The sequence below is a fragment of the Amblyomma maculatum genome, chromosome 1, assembly GCF_055883805.1.
Source record: "Amblyomma maculatum isolate TAMU_Amacu chromosome 1, ASM5588380v1, whole genome shotgun sequence".
NCBI classification, from domain to species: Eukaryota; Metazoa; Arthropoda; class Arachnida; order Ixodida; family Ixodidae; genus Amblyomma; species Amblyomma maculatum.
This window is the reverse complement of record NC_139344.1, coordinates 385,028,296-385,053,035: the sequence shown is the minus strand read 5'-3', so window position 1 is coordinate 385,053,035 and position 24,740 is coordinate 385,028,296. Positions and strand designations below refer to the sequence as shown.

Genomic DNA, 24,740 nt, shown 5'->3' with positions numbered 1-24,740 from the left:
CCTTCGTGCACGCCAAAGCATCCGGATTTTGTTCCTTTGGTGTACGCAATCAGATGCACTTCGTTAGGGAGCTTGATAATCGTCGTCTACGTCCAACCGTTTGCAACGGCAAGGAAACCGCCCGGCACAATAAATGAGTTTCCTGGAGGGTTCGTACTCGTTCACTTGCAGAGTGGATCGCTCTGGACGTAGAACAGGGTTGGTTACTGACCGAGATGCGCATCCGATATGTAGGAGATTCACATGTGTCACCAAGTTGTTGATTCCGCAGAAATCGCGGCGGAGGCAGAAATAAACGTTGGAGATCCTTTCACAACAGAATGACCATTCTCTGCGCACCGAGAACCTTTCACCACTGCGACCACATCCGTTCTGACTCCTGAGGCCAGAAACCGGCTACAGCTCTGAATCATCCATTGCCAGAAAAATGCAGCGCGTTTCCTGCAGGTGTGCATTCCGGCCGGGACAATGCCCTTTTCACGGGGTGTGTATATGTGCCTCTCTGCCGATCTTCGTGGATGAAATCCTATAACTGCACGGTTGTAGATGACGCGAGGAGGAAGCGACGCCCATTGCACCATGCCGGCGCCGCGGTGACCGCATTGTGCTCGGTAACTCAAGAAACCCCGCGCATATGCGCCGCTCAAAGTCACATGAGACGATTCCACCTAGCTCTGCAGCATCAACAAACCCCTGGCTGCTTTGCCCTTTGAGATCCCCCCCTCTTTCTCTCTCTGCCCCCCCGCTCTCCTGTCTGCTGAAAACCTGCACGCTGAGAGCGTCTCTGTCACGTCGAACACGGCCCGCGCTACACGCTCTTACAATACGAAGATAGTATATGCGTACGTGCGTTATGAGTGGATTGTGAAAACGCTCTACCTTCCCCCATACTTCGTGAACATGATATGCTACAATCACTGTCACTACTTTCCGCTCCGAGGCCAAAAAAGGGGGGAAGCTTTCACTTTCTACCAGCGTTGGCGTGGCCATTTCGTATGGTGCGTTTTCGCGTCGTCTGCTACACTGCCGCTCAATGTGTTTCCCGCCCGCTCCCGCATGATGGCGCCACATCCTCGCGCAAAAGGCGGATTGAACTCGGAAAGCAACCCACTCGCCGACCACAAAATCGTCTTTGAGGAGGTGAGCGGACTTGATGTGAAGACCAACCCTTTCAAAAGACGTCACGTCGAGTCGTTTTTCATCCGGCTGACAGCTGCAGCAGTGAACAGGAATCCGGGGACGCTACCCTCCGCGTACACAATTGGACTTCGCCGTGTGTTGAGAAAGGGGAAGTGTCGGCCGCTGCTTGCTACTGCGGGCCTCGAATTTTAGTCGCCCCTGAGGAAGGGACAGAGTTGGTCCCGAAACGTCTGGGACTATTAAGTAATTTGGTTGGTGATAAGCGTGTATTAATCTGCGATTTGATGATGACATTCCCTTGCTAAGCAACTCGGGGGATGAACCGCAAATAATGATTGATGACCTAGACAGGAAAAGTAGAAAGATAGGCTTGAAAATCAATATGCAGAAGACTAAGGTAATGTTCAACAGCCTCGGGAAGGAACAGCAGTTTACATTAGGTAGCGAAGTACTGGAAGTAGTAGGCGATTATGTCTACTTAGGACAGATAGTAACCGCAGATCCGGACCGTGAAAAGGAAATAACAAGAAGAATAAGATTGGGATGGAGCGCATTTGGCAAGCACTCGCAGATTATGCCTAGCAGCTTACCGGTATCCCTCAAGAGGAAAGTATACAACATTTGCATCTTACCTGTACTCACCTGTGGGGCTGAAACGTGGAGGCCAACCAAGAAAGTTCTACTTAAGTTGAGGACAACCCAGAGGGCTATGGAACGCAAAATGGTTGGGGTAATATTAAGAGATAGGAAGCGTGCAGAGTGGGTCAGAGAAATAACTCAAGTTACCGACATTCTAGTGGAAATTAAGAAGCAGAAATGGGCATGGGCGGGACATGTAGTGCGAAGAGAGGATAACCGATGGTCGCTTAGGGTAACAAACTGGATTCCAAGAGAAGGAAAGTGTAGCAGGGGGCGGCAGAAAGTTAGGTGGGCGGATGAGGTTAAGAAGTTCGCGGGGGTCAAGTGAATGCAGCTAGCACAGAACCGGGTTAAGCGGAGAAATATGGGAGAGGCCTTCGCCCTGCAGTGGGTATAGTCAGGCTGATTATGATGATGAAGCGTTTATTAAGCTTTTGTTTTCGTACACTGTGACGTTCAGAAAAACCCTGTTATATACCGTTATTCAGCGCTCACATCCTAAACTTAACTCGATTTCACGCGTGTACGCTCAAAAATATAAACAGGACAAGCCGCTTCTGCGGCAAACATGACACGTCAGTCACCAACGAAACAGGCGCCGGCTTAACTTCACTCGTGAAACGCAATATAAAACGGGCCAAGAAATTAAGGCATTCACATGAAGTGGCAAGGAAATTTAAGGACGATTTTTTAACAGCCAGTGCGCTTAGCAAACTCTATGCTGAAGTTGTGAACAGTATAGTCTTCATCAGCTGTCCAAAACAATATCCGCATAAAAACATCCGAACCCTGAAAACGTTGCCCTTCTTTTAGGATGATTTTGTTTTCTTTGTCCAATTATGCTTTCTCTCTGCGGTTAATTATTTCTTCCCTCAATTTAAAACTTCGTCTTTTGCCAGGGTAACTCGCCACCAAAGAAAGCAACTTTGAAAGCAATGCAGGACCTGCATTGGAGAAATGCTAAAACCTGAGTACTGCTGCTGCAGCTCTTGTGCCACTAGAAGCATCGGCATCACTTTTTAATTTTTCTGCTGTGTCACGCCACCTCGTGTATTCGCCCGACATTACGCTCTTGGACCTTGCCCGCACTCGCACGAATGGCGTATGTGCATGGCCTATTTACATTTAAATGAAGGAGTGGCGCAGGTTGCATTTTATGAACGCGGCTGTGTTTAATTGAACAGCGTGATTATGTGTCGCAGTTCACAAAACTACAAGTCGTAATCGGCTGCAGTGACAGTCTAGTTATAAGTATTTGTTGTAATGCTGCATTCTACATATCGATTCCTAGCTGTCGGGTGTTGTCTAAGCAGGCAGTAAAAAAAAAAGTGGTGGTACTGTTATGATCTACACGTGGGCCACTGAAATATTGTTTCTTCGTTAGGGTGGAGGCTGAAAGTCAGTAAGTCACTCAGTTGCACTGCCAGTAAGTCACCCCGAATATATTTGAGATTGTGGAGGAACGGTTTGAGTGGCCAGCGAAGAGTCTTCGTAATAGCCCGAATAATTCGTAATAGCTGGAAGTAAAACCCGGTCGTGTGCAGAAGACTGCCATATTTTAGAGCGCAGCACATACGAGCTCCTTACCGGTTTTAGTGGTACCACCATCGACGTCGGTGTAGCCTGCGGTTAGCTATAAAGTGGATCCAAGGGGCTACCATATAACGTGTGAAACCGGTCAACCTGCATGGGACGTAACGTTGTGCTCGGCGTTCCGCAACTTGCTATAGCGATCCGGAACAGAGACGTCTTGACAGTCTTGTGAATTTCAGCGTTTGGAACTTAGAGAAACTGTTAACGCTATCTTGCCTGACATTTAGAGGCGAAGGTCAAGTTCATACACCCTGGATAAGCGGCCTGTGGGGGGCCACCTTATTGAACAGTCAACCTGAGTCATAACATTTTGTACCGCACCGGGCAATATTTACTCTTACCAAAGACGCCGTACACTTCCTGCGCCATGCAATAACTACGCATATATCCACACCACCCATATTAGTAACCAAAAAGTTTAATGTACATAACAATAAACGAACTTCAGGTTCCTTACTACTGAAAAAGTAACGCTTTCCAATCTCTCCTAACACCTTCTAATGCTTAGAATGTCTTTAAAAAACTTGTATAAATCGCTCTTTTCAAATCCAGCCATTGGTGCAGCAAGTAGAACATATCGCCCTACTATTCAGTAACCCCGAAACCTTCTTCGCCGTAGTCCGTGAATTTGAAAAAATTGTGGCTTATAGAATGGCTGTGTGCGAAAAGCGAAATGTGATCTGTAACTGTACCTTCCAGTATGATTTTCTAAATTTGTTTGAATCCATATAGGACAAGATCGAAGCGAGTAAGAAGTTGCGCTCAAATTTTCCATTACCGAGTACCAAAATCGCCCATCAGTCTTTGTTCTTTTTTTTTCCGGCAAAAATTATCTCAGCGGCAACTTCGGTCCCTGTTGGCTTCTTTTCTACCTTATGTTACGCTGTTGATAGACTGGTCACGGACAGCCTCAACTTCTGAATTTAGCATGAGTCCTACACGTCCGTTCGCCTTTGCGCACACTTGGCATTTGTCGGGAAACATGTTACATAGTACATTATATTTCATATCACAGCCTGAATTTCTCTTCATGAACCATATGTCCCTCACTCGTATATAGCTCAATTGAAGCAACCTTTTCAAAGCTACCTGCGATTTGCCCTAGAACTCATTATACTAGTTAAAAAAGACCAATTTACTGAGCTTGAAAATGTTTTAATTCACGTTGTTAAACTAGAGGTCGTCCGAAGACTGTGGTAAACGTGAAATCAAACATGATCAAGGGTGAACTTGAAACCTAACTGGAGTCCGAGCTTATATGAGGCTTCCATCCAAATGATATCAAGCAGAAATGTTTTCCCTCTGCGCGAACGGCGTGAACAGAGGATATTTGCTCCCCAATCCCCCAGCCCACTACGTCAACGGTGCCCACGTTATTTTAGCTTCTTTATGGCACGGAGCAAAACCACAACGACGCTCTGTAGCAGCGAAGGCTGAAGCTATATATATATATATATATATATATATATATATATATATATATATATATATATATATATATATATATATATATATATATATATATATATATATATATATATATATATATATATATATATATATATATACATATACATGCAACCGGAATCCTCTGGTGGGTTGCTTCGATATAATCATCATTTATTCATTCGTTCCGAGCAGCGCATTGGTTATAAATAACGTTGAAGTGCAGGTGATGAGAGCTGCACTTCAAGCAACGAAATAATGCAGCGGGAGGGGCGACACACTTTGAACGCGGTGCACAGTACGAAAAAAAAGTGAAGCGGTTAAAAGCACCTGTAGCGGCCTACGGGACCAGCATCGGCCATGCTTCAAAGTAGAAACTTTATGGCCAGCAAGACCTCGACATCATTTATTGCCGTTGAGACGGTGTCGTTAGCAACGATCTGGTGGCGTCCAGCCTTCACTAAAGAAACTGAAAAAGGTGCGGGGCTTATCTTTTTTGTTTGTTTTTTGCCTTCGAAACAGGACCCATCTGCAGGCTCTCCAAGAAGAATGAAGATTATTTAATAGCCTGGCAAAATATGCGTTTTGTTCCTCCGAAGTCAGCGAACAATAAGTTTGATGCGAGACAAGACGGAAGTTTGAGCTAAAAGTTCACGACCACCAATCGCGTAAGAGCTGAAACAGACGGCGAGCCCGAAACAGATCGTACATGCAAGGCTTTCAGAAAAGATTCGAGAACAAGGTCACATATTTAATTCTTCTCTAACGTAGTCGTCTCCGCTCTGACCGAAAGCCGTCGCCTTATTCCATTCCATAGAAAGAGGTTGCATCCGCTATTTAAAGAGTTAAAACTTGAGGGGTCGCATTTTTGTATTGGAGGCATATGTTTCGTCGCTCACAAAGAAAAGGCATTTTTGGCTGCGACATGTATTCCTTAATATCGACCGGCGCTAAATAGGCAGGCTAGAGGTAACCAAGGCTAAACTGTAGTTAAGGCGCTAATATAGATATTAACCACCGTCGCAGTTCTGAGTAATCAACCTAAAAGGATGAATTGATCTCACCGCTGAAGCGAGCGCGCCAGATCTAGTGCGCCCTGCCTGCCCAGAATATGCTAACCAGAGTCTACCGTATGCGTGGGCCTAATACTCATTAGGCTAGATGGTAAAGTAGTTCTCGTTGACCAGAAACTCAAAATTAAGCGAGACAGCATCACGAACGTTATCTTAGTGACACTGACAGCTTAATTGACGTCTGTCAAGACTAGGCGAATCACACTTCCAGCCAACCTTACATGATCTTCGTAGAGGCATCATGTAACTGCCTCCCCATCTCAACAAATGCAGACACGGCTGCATAACTCGCTCGCTCTAACCATGGCTGTTGTGGAAGAGTTCGTATTGAAGTGCATCCATGCATACATGAGAAATGTTGAGCGTAATTATGCACAATTAGCTCATTCACGACAATATCCTAGATTAGCATAAGCAAAAACTATACGGCATATATAATAAAAAATACTGCATTCATCTAAAAATTACCCACCAAGTCCTCAAAACATGCAGATCAGTTGCTTTCCTATTCTGTGGAGGTAATGCATGCATAAGATGAGCAGTAAGGTACAAAGGTGGGCGAGTTGGTATACTGACATGGTTGAAAAAAATGCATTGCGCTAAAAAAACGACGACTAAACACTGAAAGAACTGGACAAGCGCTGGTCCAGTTTTTAAAGTGTTTAGTCGTTGTCTTTTTAGCGCAATGCATTTTTTCAAGCATAGGCTGAGAAATCCACAGCTTGCTCCGTTTCATTAGGATATCATCGGTTCAGATGAAAAATATGGCAAGCCGCGGGGACTCTACGGTTAGAGCGCTAGAATGGTGAACTCAAGGACGCGGGAACGACACCGGTCGCAAAGGCCATTTTTTCAGTGATGGCAAAATGCAAAACATTCATGTCTTAGTGCAAGTTAAAGAGCTGCAGGTGGTCGAAATTACGGTGTAAGACAAAGAGGTCAAGCTCGTAAACTCGGTAAGTTGCCCTTCACATTGGGAATGACTAGGCAGCAATGCAGCGATGGAAAGCGAAGAGTAATGTTTAGATGCCTGCAGCAAGTTGACAGAAGAATTCTCGGGCGCGTGTTAGAGGCGCCGTGACGCCTTCCTCGGAGACAATAGCTACACATCCCTCCTACTATCATTTGCCACGGATCATTCACACCGTTAGTGAGGAGCGTTAGAATAGCCCCTTATAATGAATCCTCCATTCAGGTCTTATTAAATGGCGGTCTTCAAAACGTCTCGTTCAAGCTAAACGCAGGTCGACGATAATACAGACGACCTGCAAACTTTGACTTCGGCAGCCATCTCGAAGCTATGTATCAAGCATGCCCAGAAGGAGAAATATGTGTCAAGCAATTTGAGCATGCAATGCTAATTAGTAAATAATTATGTCCGCCTTTCCCACCAGTATCCTGAGAGCAAGCAGGTCTTGTTGTGTGAACGAAATCGAAGAACAATTCGTGCCCAGTGGAGCACGATGCACTATAAGTCATTGATGCACTAAGCAGTTTCCGATAAAACACCGGAGTAACAGGAAATATTTAAGCCGCGCAGAAATATGCGCTACTTGCGCTGTGCAGTTAAGGGAAAAGCCTGCTTTATGGTTTACCTGAGGCGCCCAATTCTCTTCTTTTCATCTACGAGCTATGTTTGACATTTGTTCCCCCTTTCATCAAAGGATCTTAAGGGGCAAAAAGGCGGGAGTGTGCCGTGGCTTTAACGCATGCTCCTAGAAGGTCAACGATGCAATTCAGAAGATATAACAAAGCTAACTTTCCCACCAGAATTATATAGTCAGAGAAATTGCTTTCTCCAATTGGGTTCCGCTGGTTCTTAGATGAGCGCAAGAGAGCAGCAGAGCGATGAGCGAAGGTGAAGCCGATTATCAGCAATGGTTCAAGGTCTTGCTCTCATCCGCCTTTCGCTCGAGCAGAGTATGATCCAGCGACACTCTTTCCATACCATAGCAGTGACCAATGACTTTTTATAAATCAAACACCCTCATCCCTCACTGTTTTCTATGTTCATTTCCCTTAATTTTTTTTTAATGTTTCTATCGTTTCAAAAAATTTCCTTTACACTAATTATATGTTTTGAAAGAAATACTTCTGGCCTCATTACGCTTTTTCAGGTGATTTACTAAGCATGATTTCACTTTATTGTCATTCATATATTCATTAAAGAATTCCTTTTTTGCGAGCGTATGTTACAGTTGCGGTATTATGGTGCCGCTTTATTTCATGATCAATCTCCAGTCTCCTCTTTCGCATCCGTTTGGTCTGATGGCATTGGTCACTGTTATGGTGCTGCCATTTTCAAGGTACCGTGAAAGCAACAAGAGAACCAACTGACTGGCTACCGGATTTCAGCATTGGCTACAGCTGTGTAGCTTCCACATAAATTTCTTGGAGAAAATATTCGTCTTGGCCCGCAGCTCGAACAGACTACAATCACCTTATCGAGGCAGCCGCTAGAATTGACCAGCAACTAGAATAGAGAAGGGAGTTGGTTCAATGCTTACGGTAATTCCCTAACCTCCAGTAAATTTCTAATATGTGACCACTACACAGATATAAAATACTACAGAACCGTGCCAAAAATACTATAAAATATTACGTTGTTTCCTCGTAACGTCAGACATTTCTTCAGTTCTGTTATTTTCTATACAATACCTTTTTGTAGTCTTTAGTCGTGTAGCAGTTTTGTGTTGCAACTACACAAAGTGCTGATTTTACTAGGGAAACATCATCTGTCGCAGCACGTTCATCATGAACAACTCCACATAAATGCAGTTGCAACAAATATTATAACATTTTCTGTGGTCTTTTTCTACTGCGTACTTCCTACAGTGTGTATACAAGCGCCGCCATACGGCTTCAATGGTGGCCATGAAAGGCGAGCGAGAACTGATTATTAAAATGATAGCCCCACATTATACAACCAGAAAAAGTTACCTCTACTCCTTGCAAAGCAAATAAAGGAGTGTATATCGCACCTGTATGACTTAGCACTTGATTGTAAACGTGAGTTTAGAGATAAAAAAATAAAAAGCTGAGTACTAATTTCTCGTTGGCCAACTGTGTATAAGGGTAACGCTTTAGAACACCTTGCTTATGTTTTAATATTTTTATAGTTTATATAGTAATATATTATTTAAGACCTGCAGATGCTTGAAAGCAAAACTTTGGGCAAGAAAGTTTTAGAGACAACACGCGACCCTGTTTTGTTAAACCTGATATGTTCCATATGCGCTTGTCAATAGGTGTGGAAGCCTGCTCCCTGGGTATTCCATCCCATGCATGGACCGCCAACGCAGGAAGGTATGCAATGTAAAACAACGCCGAACAAATTGTACGCCTCAAGTGGCGCGCACAGAATAGTACCTTTCGTGTTTTACAGTCCTCGGTTTATAAAAGCGCAAGCTGTTGCACAATATATGGCTCTATCTTAGCGGAACATCCTTCGCATTACTTTTTTCAAATGATGTTTTCTTTAAGAAAATCGTGAAAATAAAGAACAAGGTCTTGGTTAAATATGACGGCAATGGGCGAAGGCAGAAAGTTTTCGTGGGAAATGGTGAGACCTAAGAAGACGCGAGGAAGTCGTCTGGTTTATGCTTCCATTCCACCTAATATGTCTAGTTAAGTAAAAAAAAAAAAAATTTTAACTTAAGAAATTAATTTTTCTTTCCTAAGATGCGCACCAATTTCAGAGAAGTGCATTTAATCGAAACTGGCTTTTCACTTTGTCGGGCAGGCCAAAATGTGACGCGAATAAATATCCCGCCCTATCGCTCGATTTCTTTGCTTGCGTGAGTAGACCGTAAGTTCCTCCTTTTTCATAGCCCTATCATTTTTTTTTAGCAGCAAGGACTGGAGAAGTCGAAAATAAGTAATCCTATCTAACTTTTTGAGCCTTATTAGAGCTACGTAACAACTACCTAGAAGCAAATATTTCAATTAGTCTTTTTTCAAGGTGACCCACAACTTTTACTTAGAGAGCAAAAACAAAAACTACAGACATGCTACACTGAACAACCCTCTGTTGATTTAAATTAGTGCCCCATCGTATTTAAAACTTAAGTTACATGTTTATATTTAGTTCGCGACAGCAGAAAACGTTTTGCAGGAATAAACTCCCATCCTCACCTGACACAATATGGTGCAAAATACTTCTAAGTATCCATCTATAATTAATAATATTCCAACTAATTAATCATAACTATTGTGGTTGGAGGGTTAGTCCCAATAAAGGCTTTAGAGCTGTGGACAAGAGGATGCTACATCAGTTAAAAAAAAAAACGCTAATTTTCTAAAGCCATTTAGCTCGAGGAAATCCGAGATTTCCCCCGTTGTGGTGGTGCAGCGGTTAGGGCGCTTGAATAATGTGCCCAAGGATGCGGGATCGAATCCCGGCCCTGGGGGCAAGTTTTTGGTGGAGGTGAAACACTTGGCGCCACTGTACTATGCGATGTCAATCCACGTGAAAGAACCCCGGGTGGTCGATATTTCAAAAGCCCTCCACTACGGCACCTGTCATAGCCTGAGTCGCTTTGGGACGTTAAACCCCAAAACCAAACCAAACCAAATCCGATAATTTATTCCAGACTAAACCAAAACCTAGCGCAAACCCAGGAAGCTCGGTACAAAGCTTAAGCCTTGTGATGGCGTCTGCAGTGGCTACGGCGCTCATTTCGCTCTGGTGCGGCGATATTGCATGCATATCTTTTTACCTCGCCGCTTCTTTCAAGCGAGAAGCCAAACATTTCCAACTATGGTGCTGTCATTTTCAAGAACGATGAAACGAAATTAGGGACATAACACATCATAGCAGAACAGGCAAGTTAAATATGGAGAGGCTGCCACTGCGTCACGCCATCACCGCACAGCAGAGGCGTATTCAGCAGATGATGGGGGTGGGATAAGGGGGCAGTATTTCGAGGTCGGAACAGCACCGGAAATTTTCCGAGCGTTGCATATCCCTTTCCTTCTCTTTTAGTCTTTTGTTTTCGCCCATTCCTTTCTTCTTTTTTTTTTACCAGGGGCTTACAACAATCGCCATAAAATATTCCGGCGGCACCACTGCCGGACGGAGACTCTGTACCGAGTATCCTGCGCCTTTTTTGCGCTGTTTCGGTGTAGTGCGCAAAATTTGCCGTCTGTGATCGCGCTGCAGAGTCTTAGAAAATGAGTTGTTGTTCGTTTCAAAAACTACGAGATCATATTTCTCACGGCTTCAATGTCCCCCTTTTGACTAACCAGCCAGTTACGAGAAATGAAATGTTTATCAGCGGCTTTGTGTTTGTCAGTTTGCTGGATGATTAGAAAACTCGTCCAGCATATTCTGTCCCCATGATGATATGAACCTCATGTGTGCGTGTGTTATATATATATATATATATATATATATATATATATATATATATATATATATATATATATATATATATATATATATATATATATATATATATATATCTGTATACGTTGTATGTAACTATATATATATATATATATATATATTGTGAGCCCTCCACGGATCTTCTCTCATTTGTACATACCATGATCTTCTTATTCTTCTTGTACATACCATCATCATGGTCCCGCGGTGCCGGCGCGCGCTTCGGTTTTCTCCATCAAATTAAACGCTGACACGGCATACCTTGCCTTGCCTTCACGACCTTGCCGTCTGGACCTGGCCTTCTTTCACAAGTGGTGGAGGTGAAATTCGATCCCCTTGCTGCCTTGTGCACTGCCTCTCGCTGGAGCTACGTTCCTGTCGCCGTTTAACAACTACCATCGTCATGTCAGCCGAGAGCAGTCCCGACCCGGCCGGACCCTCTACCTCGGCTACACCGCCGCCTCCGATGGTGCCCACACGACAACGCGACCCGCCGCTGTTCGCTGGTCGTCGCGACGAAGACGTCGATGACTGGCTTGACACTTACGAGCGCTGCAGTGCCTACAACCGGTGGGAAGATGCTTTGGAATTTCTGGACGTATCTTTCTACCTTATTGAAGTCGTCAGAAATTGGTTTATTAACCGCGAGCCCCACACCACAAACTGGCCCACCTTCAAGCAGCAGTTCCGACAGTACTTCGCCGACCCGGCTGTTCGGACGGAGATCGCAAGGAACAAGCTCGCTACCCGCCGTCAAGGTCCCGATGAGTCCTATGAGTCATACATAGAGGCCGTGCTGGCACTCTGTCGGCGTATCAGTCCCACCATGCCGGAATCTGAACGTGTACACCATGTCTTGAAGGGAATCAATTCAATGGCTTATAACACACTAGTTGCCCAGAATCCATCAAGTGTTGATTCCATTATAACGACCTGCCAACGCCTCGACCAGCTACAGTCCTCCCGATTGCAGCCCGGCTTCACTACTGCCCCGTCCTCTACTGACCTCGATCTACAAGCCATGATTCGAGCGATAATCCGCGAGGAACTCCAAGCCCTCAGCCCTTTCTGCCGGCACGGGTGCGATCATACGCCTCCTCCTTCTAACGACGCCGGCCTCCGCCACATCATTAAAGAAGAGTTGGCCACTATCAACCACCCTGTCACACCTGATCCTCCAGCACCTAGCCCAGCACCGACTTACGCTCACCTGGCTGCATCCCTTCCTCATTTTTGTTCCCCCACCTCAAGCACCACCCTACAACCACATCAACGCCATGACGACGGCTCAACCAACGCCACCCTATTACATACCTTGGCGCCCCTCTCGCCCAGTTTGCTATTATTGTGGAATTCAAGGTCATATATCTCGCTTTTGTCGCCGACGCATTCAGAACGAGCGACGTGGTTATGACGCCTTCGAAAGTGACATACCTGCATAATATCAGCGACGACCAATTCCCAGCCAACCTCGTCGATTCTCTCCACCGCCAGTATCCTCGTCTGAACCAAGTGGGGCTCATGTATCCCGACGCCGGTCCCGTTCCCCATACCGCCACTCTGTTTCGCCACTTCGACCAGCAACAACTGGTCCTGTCAGTAATTCGGAAAACTAAGCGATGCAGTTTCCGGAGATGAAACTGCACTTCACGAACTTACAAAAAGTCCTCCTCATCGCCCGTATAATATGATTTCCGTTTTAGCTGAAGGATTACCCGTCGAAGCTTTGATTGACAGAAGAGCTGCACTTTCTGTTAATCATGCTGATTTGTGCCATCGTTTACGGAAAGTAACGACACTATATGATGGACCTGAACTTTGTGGAGCAAATGGCGTCCCTCTGCACCCTTCAGCAAAGTGTACAGTTCGAGTTGGTATAGACGGCGTCCGCCACCATGTGCAGTTTTCTGTGCTTTCACCGTGTGCGCATTTGATGATTTTTGGATGAGATATTTTGTCAACCACTTCAGCGTTAATTTCTTGTGGCGACCGTGTCATCCATATGACAGACAGTGATTTTTCATCTGACATTTCTGCATGGCAACATTCCCTCATTGCCGCAGCTGATACTGTATTGCCTCCACAGTGCGAAACACTTATTACCGTCGTTTCTGAACACATCAGTGACGGAGATGTACTCATCACACCATCTCATCGTCCCCTTGCACGTGGAATCGCCTTCCCATCAAGTCTTGTACAATTCCGCAGCAGCTCAGCGACAGTAGCTGCCACGAACACTTCCCGTGAGTCCCTCGTGCTGACTAAAGGAACTTCCCTGCCATGCATAGTGGATGCTCACCCTATATCCATGATGGTGCTCACCGCCCCGCTACCTCAGCAACGTGATTCATCGCAAGTCTCTCTTTCCATGCTGTCGAAGACAATCAATCCGAACACCATGCCGCACCAACGTCAAGAATTGCTGCAATTGCTTCAAGCCCACCAAGCCATTTTTGATGCCACTTCCCCACCACTGGGACGGACTAGTGTTGCACATCACCGCATCCTTACCGAAGGTAACTCAATTGTACGCCGACGACCTTATCGGGTTTCTCTCTCGGAACGAAAAGTAATTGAAGAAAATGTCAATGACATGCTCCGTCGCGATATTATTCGTCCATCAACAAGCCCGTGGTCCTCCCCAGTAGTATTAGTTAAAAATAAAGGACGGATCGGTACGATTTTGTGTTGATTATCGCGCACTCAACAAAATTACCCGCAAAGACGTCCACCCGATGCCGCGTATTGATGACGCCCTTGACTCGCTCCAAGGTGCCGAATATTTCTCGACCTTGGACCTCCGCTCAGGTTATTGGCAAATACCTATGCATGAGGACGACAAAGAAAAAACTGCTTTCGCAACTCCCGACGGACTTTACGAGTTTAATGTTATGCCCTTCGGCCTTTGTAACGCACCCGCAACATTTGAAAGAATGATCAATACTTTACTTTGTGCCCTCAAATGGAGAACCTGTTTATGTTACTTGGATGACATTGTTATCTTTTTGTCAACGTTTACCGACCATCTCACGCGCCTGAATGAAGTCCTCACGTGTCTTGCTTCAGCGAGCCTTCAGCTCAATACCAAGAAGTGCCACTTTGCAGAGAAGGAAATTAAAATATTGGGACATCTGGTTAGCCATGACGTCATTCGCCCAGACCCTGAAAAAATAATCGCGTTCTTGAACTTTCTTCGTCCGCAACGAACTACAGATTTGCGCAGTTTCCTCGGCCTGGCGTCCTCTTTCCGGCGATTTATAAGACATTTTGCAACTATTCCTGCGTCACTTCATGAACTACTTAAAGCGCGCAGCCCTTTCATGCGGACTGAACAGTGCAACACTGCTTTAACCGACCTAAAGCACGCCCTCACATCAGATCCAGTTCTTGGCCACTTCAGCGACAGCGCTCCTACCATCCTGCACACTGACGCCAGTGGTCACGGTCTTGGCGCTGTCCTTCTGCAGCGCGATGCAACTTCACGTGAGAAAGTGATTGCCTTCGCCAGTTGGACCATGACTCCAGCTGAGAAAAACTACACCATTACCGATCAGGAATGTCTCGCCGTCGTCTGGGCTGTTCAAAAGTTTCGCCCTTACCTATATGGTCGGCATTTCACAGTTGTAACCAATCACCGTGCTCTTTGCTGGTTATCTTCCCTGAAAAATTTGACATGCAGATTTGGCCGTTGGATTCTACGCCTGCAAGAATACAATTTCGACGTCGTTTATAAATCGGGTCGCCAACACCGAGACGCCGACGCTCCTTCTCGCTGCCCGGTTTCGGAATCAGCCTGCTGTTATTCTTCACAGTGCATTTCCACCTTTGACCACAGCCGATCATCGCTTGCACCGACGCATATCACTGCAGTTTCTTTTGACGGCTCTGAGAACAAGCACGCTCTCCGCTCACAGCAATTAGCTGATGCCTACTGTCGGCCCATCATCGACCGCCTTATCGGCGCTTCGAGCCCACCCAACGCTAGGCTTCGCCGACAGCTTCGCAATTTTAAGCTTGAAGATGGCATACTACGCCGCTACGTGTATTATTCTGATGGAGCTCGATGGCTCCCAGTCGTACCGCGAGTGCTTCGCCCACGTATACTAGCGGCTTTCCACGATGACTCTACTGCGGGTCACCTTGGTTTTAACAAAACATACGACCGCGTGAAAAGACTATTCTTTTGGCCTGGCCTGTCTACCACCGTAGCTAAATACGTTGCTTCCTGCCACCTGTGCCAACGTAGCAAGTGGCCGACTTCTTCCCCCGCTGGTCAGCCCCTTCCCTGTCCCGCCACACCATTCGACGTAGTCGGCATCGACTTATATGGTCCCCTACCTCTCTCCAATGGGGGTAACCATTGGATTATAACAGCTGTCGACCACCTTACACACTATGCTGAGACGGCCCCTGTACCGACTGGTTCCGCTGAAAAGGTAGCTAATTTCTTTTTGCGGTCAATTGTATTGCGTCATGGCGCTCCTCAGGTGCTTCTAAGTGACCGCGGGACGGCCTTCTTATCGACAGTCGTATCCGAAGTTCTTCGTGCGTCATCCACCCTCCATAAGACAACCTCAAGCTACCATCCCCAGACTAACGGTCTGACTGAGCGATTTCACTGCACCCTATCGGATATGATATCCATGTACATCACACCGGGTCATCGAAATTGTGATACTGTTTTACCATTCGTCACATTCGCCTATAATACTGCAGTACAGCGGACTACCGGTTACTCCCGATTTTTCCTCGTTTTCGGCCGTCCTCCCACTACAATCCTCGGCACTTCCTTCTTCTCTACGCCCGACTACTCCTCATCATTACCAGCCCAGTTCTTATCCCGTGTGGCCAGATGCCGTCATCTTGCCCGCCTCAACACAGAAGCGTGCCAGCAAGACCGCAAGAGTCGCTACGATTCGAAGCATCGCGTGGTCTTTTCGTCCTGGTGACGAAGTACTGCTCTATACACCACTGCGCACCCCTGGCCTTAGTGATAAATTTCAGCGCCGCTATCTTGGTCCCTACATGGTAATCAACCAAACTTGCCCAGTAAACTACCAAGTCACACCTGTTGATCCCCCAGCCGACCGACGCCACCGTGGAACTGAAATTGTTCATGTATCTCGCTTGAAGCCGTTTGTGCGCCGCGGTACATCGGTTGGTTAGGAGCGGCCAGGCGGGGCGCTTGAGACCCCCCGGGCAGATTGTGTGAGCCCTCCATGGATCTTCTCTCATTTTTAGATACCATGATCTTCTTCTTCTTCTTGTACATACCATCATCATCGTCCCGCGGCGCCGGCTCCGGCGCGGGCTTGGGTTTTCTCCATCAGATTAAACGCTGACACGGCATACCTTGCCTTGCCATCACGACCTTGCCGTCTGGACCTGGCCTTTTTTCACAATATATATATATATATATATATATATATATATATATACTAAACCCTGCCAGAGATACGCCTCTGCGGTCTAAACTGTGCCAATGAATTGTACACCAAGGCGGGCATTATTGCCGAACGCGCCCGCTAGCTTCATACGGCTGCTGACGACAGCAGGGTTTCGATACCTAGTGGCATCAATGCCGACGCATTTTTTCTTAAGGTGGCTGGTAAGGCTCTCGATTTAAGACTCAGTGCAGACTCATAGAACCACATAGTTGAATGAAGGCAAAAGCTCGCCCAGGCATTGCGTTCCCGCAAAGCCCAATTCCCACTCTTTCTTCTGTGGCGCGCGCCATCACATCACCGGTAGCGGGATGTCATCTTTACTCTTCCTGCTTGCCTGACGAGGCCATCACTACTCCCCCTGCTCTTCCAGCAAGTATGGAACCTCACAGCTATCGCCGTCGCCAATTCCTTTACATGTGTTATTGCAACTGCATAAAAGCTGTGCATTGCAGTTCGTCGCCACGATGAACCAAATCGCATTATGTTGCCCTCTTAAGGTGCGTTAAATATGGCATACGGTTTGATTAATGGCCGAGGTTCACCACCAAAATTTACTTTCCGCAATTAAAAAATCGAATAGACTCATGTTCAAGACCGACTCAGCCCATCCACTAATTTTTCTGCCCTACCACGAAATTGTTTGAGAAAGTTATTAAATGTGGGTGGGCCGTCGAGATATGAATAATTGTGGGTGGACAGTCAAGATTATGCAGAAGCTTTCGCAGAAATTCGGACGCTCCCGCACTATACTGCGTTGAGGACGGAGTCAAACTATATTCATATTTTTTATTATGACTGTTTTTATTATGTCTCGCTATGTCTTCAGACTGGGGGAAGAAAAAACGTTTTTTAGTTCTGAAATTTGTACTGCTTTCTGCCTGATCAAGTGTACCTTGTTGCGCATATTTGTATTTGTTCAACAATGGAACAAATTGCATTCTGGCTGTTCGTCAAAACTGCGTTTAATTTAGAGTTCACTTTCGTAAAATCAAACAGCCCTCTTGCATGGTAAACCCATATATCTTTTTATTTGCCGAAACAAGAAATCGATGAAAACAATAAATATACCTAGACAAGTTTCAAGCACGGCTTCCTTAATCACATATAAGAAGATTAGAAAGGAATTGAGGCTGCCCCTTAAGCCTCTCGATTTTCTGCCTTTTCAAAGGCTGCGAGCGGTCATTTCCGAAAAGTCTCAGCTGGGAGAATTAAAGTGAAATGAATTTGTTTCTGTTTTAAGCGAATAGGAACGAACTAAAGCTCCCCAAAAGGCACGTGCACGATTTGAAGGGTATAAGCGTAAGCAATTGGGATATGGCGAAAGCAGAATAAGTAGTTTTCAGATGGAACATTTAGGTATGGCGCTAATCTCTTCGGCTGCGCTTGTAGTTTGACTGCATCCAAACGATAAAAATATATATCCGGATTAAACACGCTTTTCCTGCAAAAAAACTCAAAGTCCGTGTTTTGTTTCCAATTTTTTGATTTTAACCCGATATATCTTGAAATTCTCCAATCCCTTTAATATCCGCCACCGTCGGCGTTGTCGGCGTTGGGAGCGAGAAATCACTCGCATACAGCTGAGAGTTTGTATTTAGTCGGTGACATTGCCGTGCACTGATTGGTCTCCGTTCGGGTGGCATAACTAGACCACGTGGCTTAGCCGATTCTGAAGGCGCTGCCAAATCGGATTTCGCCTTTGAGATGGGAGGACGACATCGGAACGAATCTTCCCTGGAGACTTAAAACTGCAGTTACGCACGCTTCCCCTAGATCACGTAGGCACGCCTATGGCTCGGTTTGAGCAGGGCTTTATATTTGCGTCGGGTGGTCGTTTGTATGACCTGGTAGCTAAGGACTGTATGTAATGATTATTGCGGGGGCCCACAGCAGCAAAAATTAAAAGATAAGTGATATACAAGTAGCAAACGACACGTGCGTGAATGAGCATCCGCCAGATCATTCGGCAAACAAAAGCCAATAAAGATGTGGTTTAAGAAGTGAAATTTCGGCTAGCACAACAAAAGCTAGATATGACTTCCCGGATAATAAAGCTGTACTTGCCATTTAATTCCTGCTTAAAACACCACCGCAAAGTGTTTGTAAAAGGAGTACATAACTTTATTTTCAGTGTTCTTGTCGTTCTCGGTCACCACACTTTCATATCAAGTGAGAAGTTTGCGACTGCCAGCCGTCATGTTTACCGTCATGTTTACTATTCATGCAGCGGAAACAAGAGCACATCATTCATAAGGGAAGCGGCTGAAATGAAAATTTCCTCAAGGTTTATCTGCAAGATTCATATGAGCGCGCAACAAAAGTCTTCGGAAGGCTGACAAGTAACTCCTTTCAAACAATGACGTCTCTAGAAAATTAACGCTCTCCTTCATTGTTATGGTGGGAGAAATGTGAGACAGTTTCCTTTTTTTTTTCTAATATGCGTCAGGAGCCGAGCAAACAAAGCGCTGTTCCTGTGGGCACATGTTGGCAGGATATACGTATCTGGTTTCCTGATTCACAATAGAGAGCAATATATGATTAGACCGTAAAGTCTATCATGGAGCAGCGCACCATACGCTTGAGAAATAACGGCTGCGCTGTGGGACTTGCTCAACACTGGCATCTTTTCCTGAAAATTTGGAAGAATATACAAAGAGTCTTTAGTGTTTGAGTGCGGCGTCGCCTACTGGTTTTCCTAAATGTCAACTAAAATTACAAAATCAAATACGATAACGCACAAATCACGGAGCATAGCTTCCTCAGCGAGCATGCAACAATGTATATACGATAAGTCTTCATTCATGCCGGCGGGGAATATCAAACGATCTTGCTTAAACAGTGCACATTTCACCAACGTGCCTCTTTGTCAGAGCCACCAAGGTAACTGTTATTTTCAGTGTAGTCTCATATATCCTTTTGCAAGGCTTTCCACGTTGCCTGTTGTTTGCTCACACGCTATATATGCGAGTTCATTACAACGCAAACGTTTTTCAGGATTACTCGAATACCACGACTGTTCACACAGAAGTCGAATCCTTCAATTGAAATACAAGAGCATGTAGATGAATGTTCCTTAACTATAATTCATTTCTTTTAAATCCCCTTGCGAGCACAGTTTTTCACAAAGCATACCTTAACAATTCCAAATTTTTTGCCCATCTAATGCATTTCGTTTATGACCTCGTTCAGTCATTGCTTAACAGGAAGGAACACTTCTGGCAAATTGGCTCACTTGTCCACATCTCCGTGTGAAATCGCCTTTTATTTTTCCAGTTCATCGCTTGCTTGAAGGAATCAGCGAATCTTCAAGAACCCATGAAGGCAATCCTCTTCTTTATTTTTGCACAGCTCAAATCTTTTTCGCCTAAGAAAGATCAAGATTGAGAAGAGCCGTAAGACTGACTTCTTTTGTTACACTCCATCGATCTTCCCGTCTTGCGTTATCGCCAGCTTCCTTTGTTCTCTCCGTCCATGCAACGGCGTCCACAGATTGGCGGGCAAGTGATCAAGACACCTTTAAGTATCCCGCTAATCTAATTAGCGGAGGGGGAGGGCGTAATTAACTTTACCGCTGCCAACGGCAGACCGCAGGCACTGCGGCCAGATAGTTGGTTCTAAATATTTTATCAAACAAGCGTATTTTGAGACCCCCGCGAAAATTACCTCCATTTTTGGTGTAGCTACCCAGGTAGCGCAGTGTGAACAGATATCTTCTGTTGATATTCGCTGAGCCAGATTCAGTGTGCTGTTCCTTCACTGCGCAGATCATGGGTTTTGCTGCCAGCTCCTTTATTACTGCCTTGTGAAACCGTAATTACCTTCCTTATCTACCACCCGAAAGAATGAAGCGGCCGTACATATACCATATACTGTGCGGTCTATGGGTGTTAGGGCTGTTATACTGCTTTTTTTGCGCAGCACATGAGTTGCAAAATAACGGGCGGTTGCGCCAGAGTCGGTGCCATACTTCTCGTTTATTTCAGATACGTGATCAGACTGAAGGCATCCCACAAGCTGCCGCGGCTAGGCATCTGCGAATAAGCAAGTCTTAAATTATATTTTAGCGATTTCAATGAACGTTTTCACTATCGACCACAGCGCATGACAGAACATAGTCGGCACACGCCAGACGAGCATCAGGGCAAGGTTGTTAGAATATTTAGCCTTAATGTGATGGCAGGTTATTTAGAAGGGCACCTAAAAAAAATAGATTTGTATGCTCTACTACCAGTTGATCTATGGCCAAATAAAATAAGCACTTTTTCAGTTTTGTCTCTCGATGCAGCATGTAAACACAATTAAATGATAGATAAATGCTAGCGTTAACGAAGTTTCCACTATTTCTTCAAACGATACGCGATTGTTTTCAAGAAGCCCAGCAGGGCGCTAACACTGCTCTAGTCCCCGAATGAAAGGAATTCCGTTCGCACACCCTCTCCGCCTCCACTTCCCTTTTGTCTCCGTTGAGCACACATACAGGGTCAAGAGGCTCTCTCACTGTTAACAGCCTGCTGAAGGCTGCCAGTAGATCTAGCTACCATCTTCTATGGGGAGAGAAATGGCAGCAGGAAAAGAACAAGAAAATCATTGAAACAATACAGTGCGCGCCATCTTTTGTTAATCGTAGACCTGAAAAACACCAGGCTGAAGAACACTTTGGTGCCACTTTGTTACAATGGACCTCATAACAATGGATAGAGAGCTGCAGCCGATTGGGCAGCCGTGCAGAAAGAATAGAACTGAAGGTCGGCAGCACAATGGGGAGGCTGCGTTGTTGCTCCGCATGTTGGGTTTCTCTCGCAAAATTCTGTGGCTTGTGTGTGTGTGTGGGGGGGGGGGGGGGGGGGGGGGGGGGGGGGGGGGGAGTCTCATAGTCTGGCCAGGGCCGATAAGGCCGTCCAAAAAACCGCCCACCAAGGCTAATACGATTGCCAGCATCGCACTCGACTATGTTTATTGCTAAAGCGGCTATATGCCAACCTTCATCTCTGCAGCTCGAACCGCCGGCATAAAAACGCGATGACAAAGTTGTTTATTTTTAAACTCAGTAAATTTTAGTGTTAGACTTGTCAGCGAAAAAACTAATGATCTCATTACTGCTAACATTCCTGCCGTAAACGGAACAGCTTGTACAAAAATGTGCTATAAACTAAACTTCATCTCTACAGCTCGAACCATCGATTTATAATAAGGGTATCCACGCTGTTTATTTTCAAACTCAGTAAGCTTTTGTGTAAGGCTTGCCAACGAAACGAATTAAACATCTGACTAGCGTTAATATATGAAACGCATGCGTAACTGTGTACGCGAAGAACTGCACCCCAACAGCTGTTCTCACAGGAACCAGTGACTTAAGGTTTGCCATCTCAATCCCATTCCTTCATCAGCAAGGACAGCTCTCTAGGTAAAGAATAAAGTGCCTTAAATTTCGTGTGTCCCGCACTACTGCTCCCCTCATAGCTAATGTCGCCTTGGGAAATTCAACCCTACCAACTGCCCAAGCGATATAATTGATGTTTAAACAGAACACGCATCCAAAAAAACATTATAGAGTTTGTTTTCTGAGCAGCACAGTGTTCCATATATTAATGCAGTGATCTAAAAGGTGTCATCTGCTGAGCGTTAAAAGTTCTTCTGCTGCCTTTAAGATTTGGTATAGGCATTTATGTGCAACAATTAAACCATAAGTAACAAAAAACAACCCAGGTGATATTAAGAACATCGGGACCGTGTGAACCACAGCATCGCCTTCTTCATTGCTGCATTATCCTCCTGATGACAAGTGCTGGTGGGCGCTTTACAAGCATGAGCATAAAAAGCTCAGAAAGAGCCGCTATTTTTGTCACCATCATAGACAATGGGTTCTGCCCAAGGCCAAATTCGAAACGCTAGCGAGGATAATGCTCGTTGAAATCTTTCATCACACAGAACGTGGATGGCAGTTTTATATAAAGCCGTAGCAGCCTCAAAACTATGCCTCAGATTTTTTTTTTACAAGACTGACAATATTGTCAGCTTATGTCGTTGCAAAACCGATCACCCTGTGTTGTGCAAGCTTACTGTCGGCATGTGAGCAAAACATATCTCTCAGACCAGAATTATGAACGATGAAATGAGAAATCACTTTGTATTTGGGTACAAGGCATAGTGATAGCCTGAGTAATCCTAGATGCAACGCGACGACTGAACGCGTCTAGATGTATTTATAATTCGTTCTGAAAGTTCGTGTGACAGCCCTTCATTTGCCACGACAATGAAAGGGGGCTGCGGGCTGGTCAAGCTGTGTCTCGAAGCTTTTTCTGCCGCTGCTCTGTCAGTTTATTGAATTGAATTTGAATTTGACGTGCGAGTAGATTTAGGTTACTGCAAGTTTGAAACGCAAGCGTGTAAAGAAAGGTCAAACTGGTTTCTTTTATGTTTCGATATTGAAGGAGCATTGTAAGATCCCACTTAGGAAAGAAACACTCCTTTTTGTTATTCGCTCAGCATGATAGAGAAGCAATAAATTCTAAATAGGAAACTGCGGAATGAACACGCGTACGAGCCCCGGTCTTTTATGGTTGCCAACTAAGAGAGTGCCAATTACGAAAGCTCGGACGAGTTGATATTGCGCAACAAAGTTGTTAGTTTAAAAGCCGGCATGCACTTACCCGATCGGGATAATAGGCAGAGAAGATAAGTCATCAGGCTGAAGCTGCACCTGGTGCGGGGACAGCGAATTACGACAAGCAAAATCCAGTGAGTTTCGTAACACGTTACTGACGGCAGGTAGCGACAACACATCTGAACTCTGTAAGTAAAATAGCTCATAGATTAATGTTGAATGGCATTTGAGATGCAGTCTTGAATTTGTGATGTCAGCTTATAAAAACCCTTTAAAAGCAAGGCATTGGACAGTAGCAAATGGGTTGTACTGAGCTAAAGGCCAAGACTTACAAATAGGACCGCGCAGCGCAGGGAGTCACCAGAACGAAAATGACTGGGACAAATACGTTCAAGTAATGTCGTAGATGAAATCTGCTTGATAAATATATTTTGCGCTATGTTAAGTGATGACCGACCGTTCATTGTTGGTGTGGGGTTGGGTACTAGATAAGAAAAGCGTAATTTTGAACGCCTCGTTGGAAGTCGAGACAATAAAAAAAATGTGAATAAGGTAGGCAGTATGGGAAGCAGAAGAGTGCGCAAGCCAGTCAAAGCAGACATAGTAGCTTCCCACCAGGTAAAACAATGCGCTTATTGGATTAGTCGCTGTTGTATCGAGACCATGTGTGAATGAATACCCGGTGGGTGCCTTGAGGAAGGATTTAGTATCACCGCAAGGCATAATGTATTTACCATTTTTATCCCAGCTGCCTGGCAGCCACATTCCAGTCACCATCGTAGCCTCTCTCGCCTTTGCATCATCTGCTAAAAAGGAAGTTACAATTTTTAGCATATTACTATTTTACATCATGCTGACGAGTTTTCCAAGCAACCTATGTGCAAGTTTGTTTAGGGACCTAAAGTATTCGCCTAATCTTGACGCTGGCGATGTTGGAAGGTAAGCGGTGCCACCTTTGTCTTGAGTGCAATAAAAGCTTTCTTCTCTTAAAAAAATGAATCATCTCGTTCTTTAAAATAAACGGATATGAGTGTTTTAGCATGACTAATTCAGGCGCATTCCCCGCAGATGCGTGTTAGTTAGGTGGGCGCACTTTCCTCATTCTTTCAAGTTCCTTCGAAACAACAGTGAGACAGAATTCCGGGGTAACGTTTAAAATGTATCTCTCTCTGTATCTCCCCGCCGGGGTGGCGCAGTGGTTACGGCGCTCGACTACTGTTCCCAAGGACGCGGGATCGAATCCCGGCCTCGGCGGCAACTTTTCGATGGAGGCGAAAAGCAAGGCGCCCGTGTGCTGTGCGATGTCAGTGCACGTTAAAGAACCCCAGGTGGTCGAAATTTCCGGAGTCCTCCACTACGGCGTCTCTCATAGCCTGAGTTGCTTTGGGACGTTAAACCCCACAAACCAACCA

At 45.3% G+C, this 24,740-nt stretch overlaps 1 long non-coding RNA gene across 1 annotated transcript in view; it reads right to left on the bottom strand.

The window, feature by feature from the left end:
- The window catches only part of LOC146208424 (uncharacterized), a 418,971-nt gene that overhangs the window by 150,480 nt on the left and 243,751 nt on the right, over window positions 1–24,740 (bottom strand). The window lies entirely within an intron of this gene.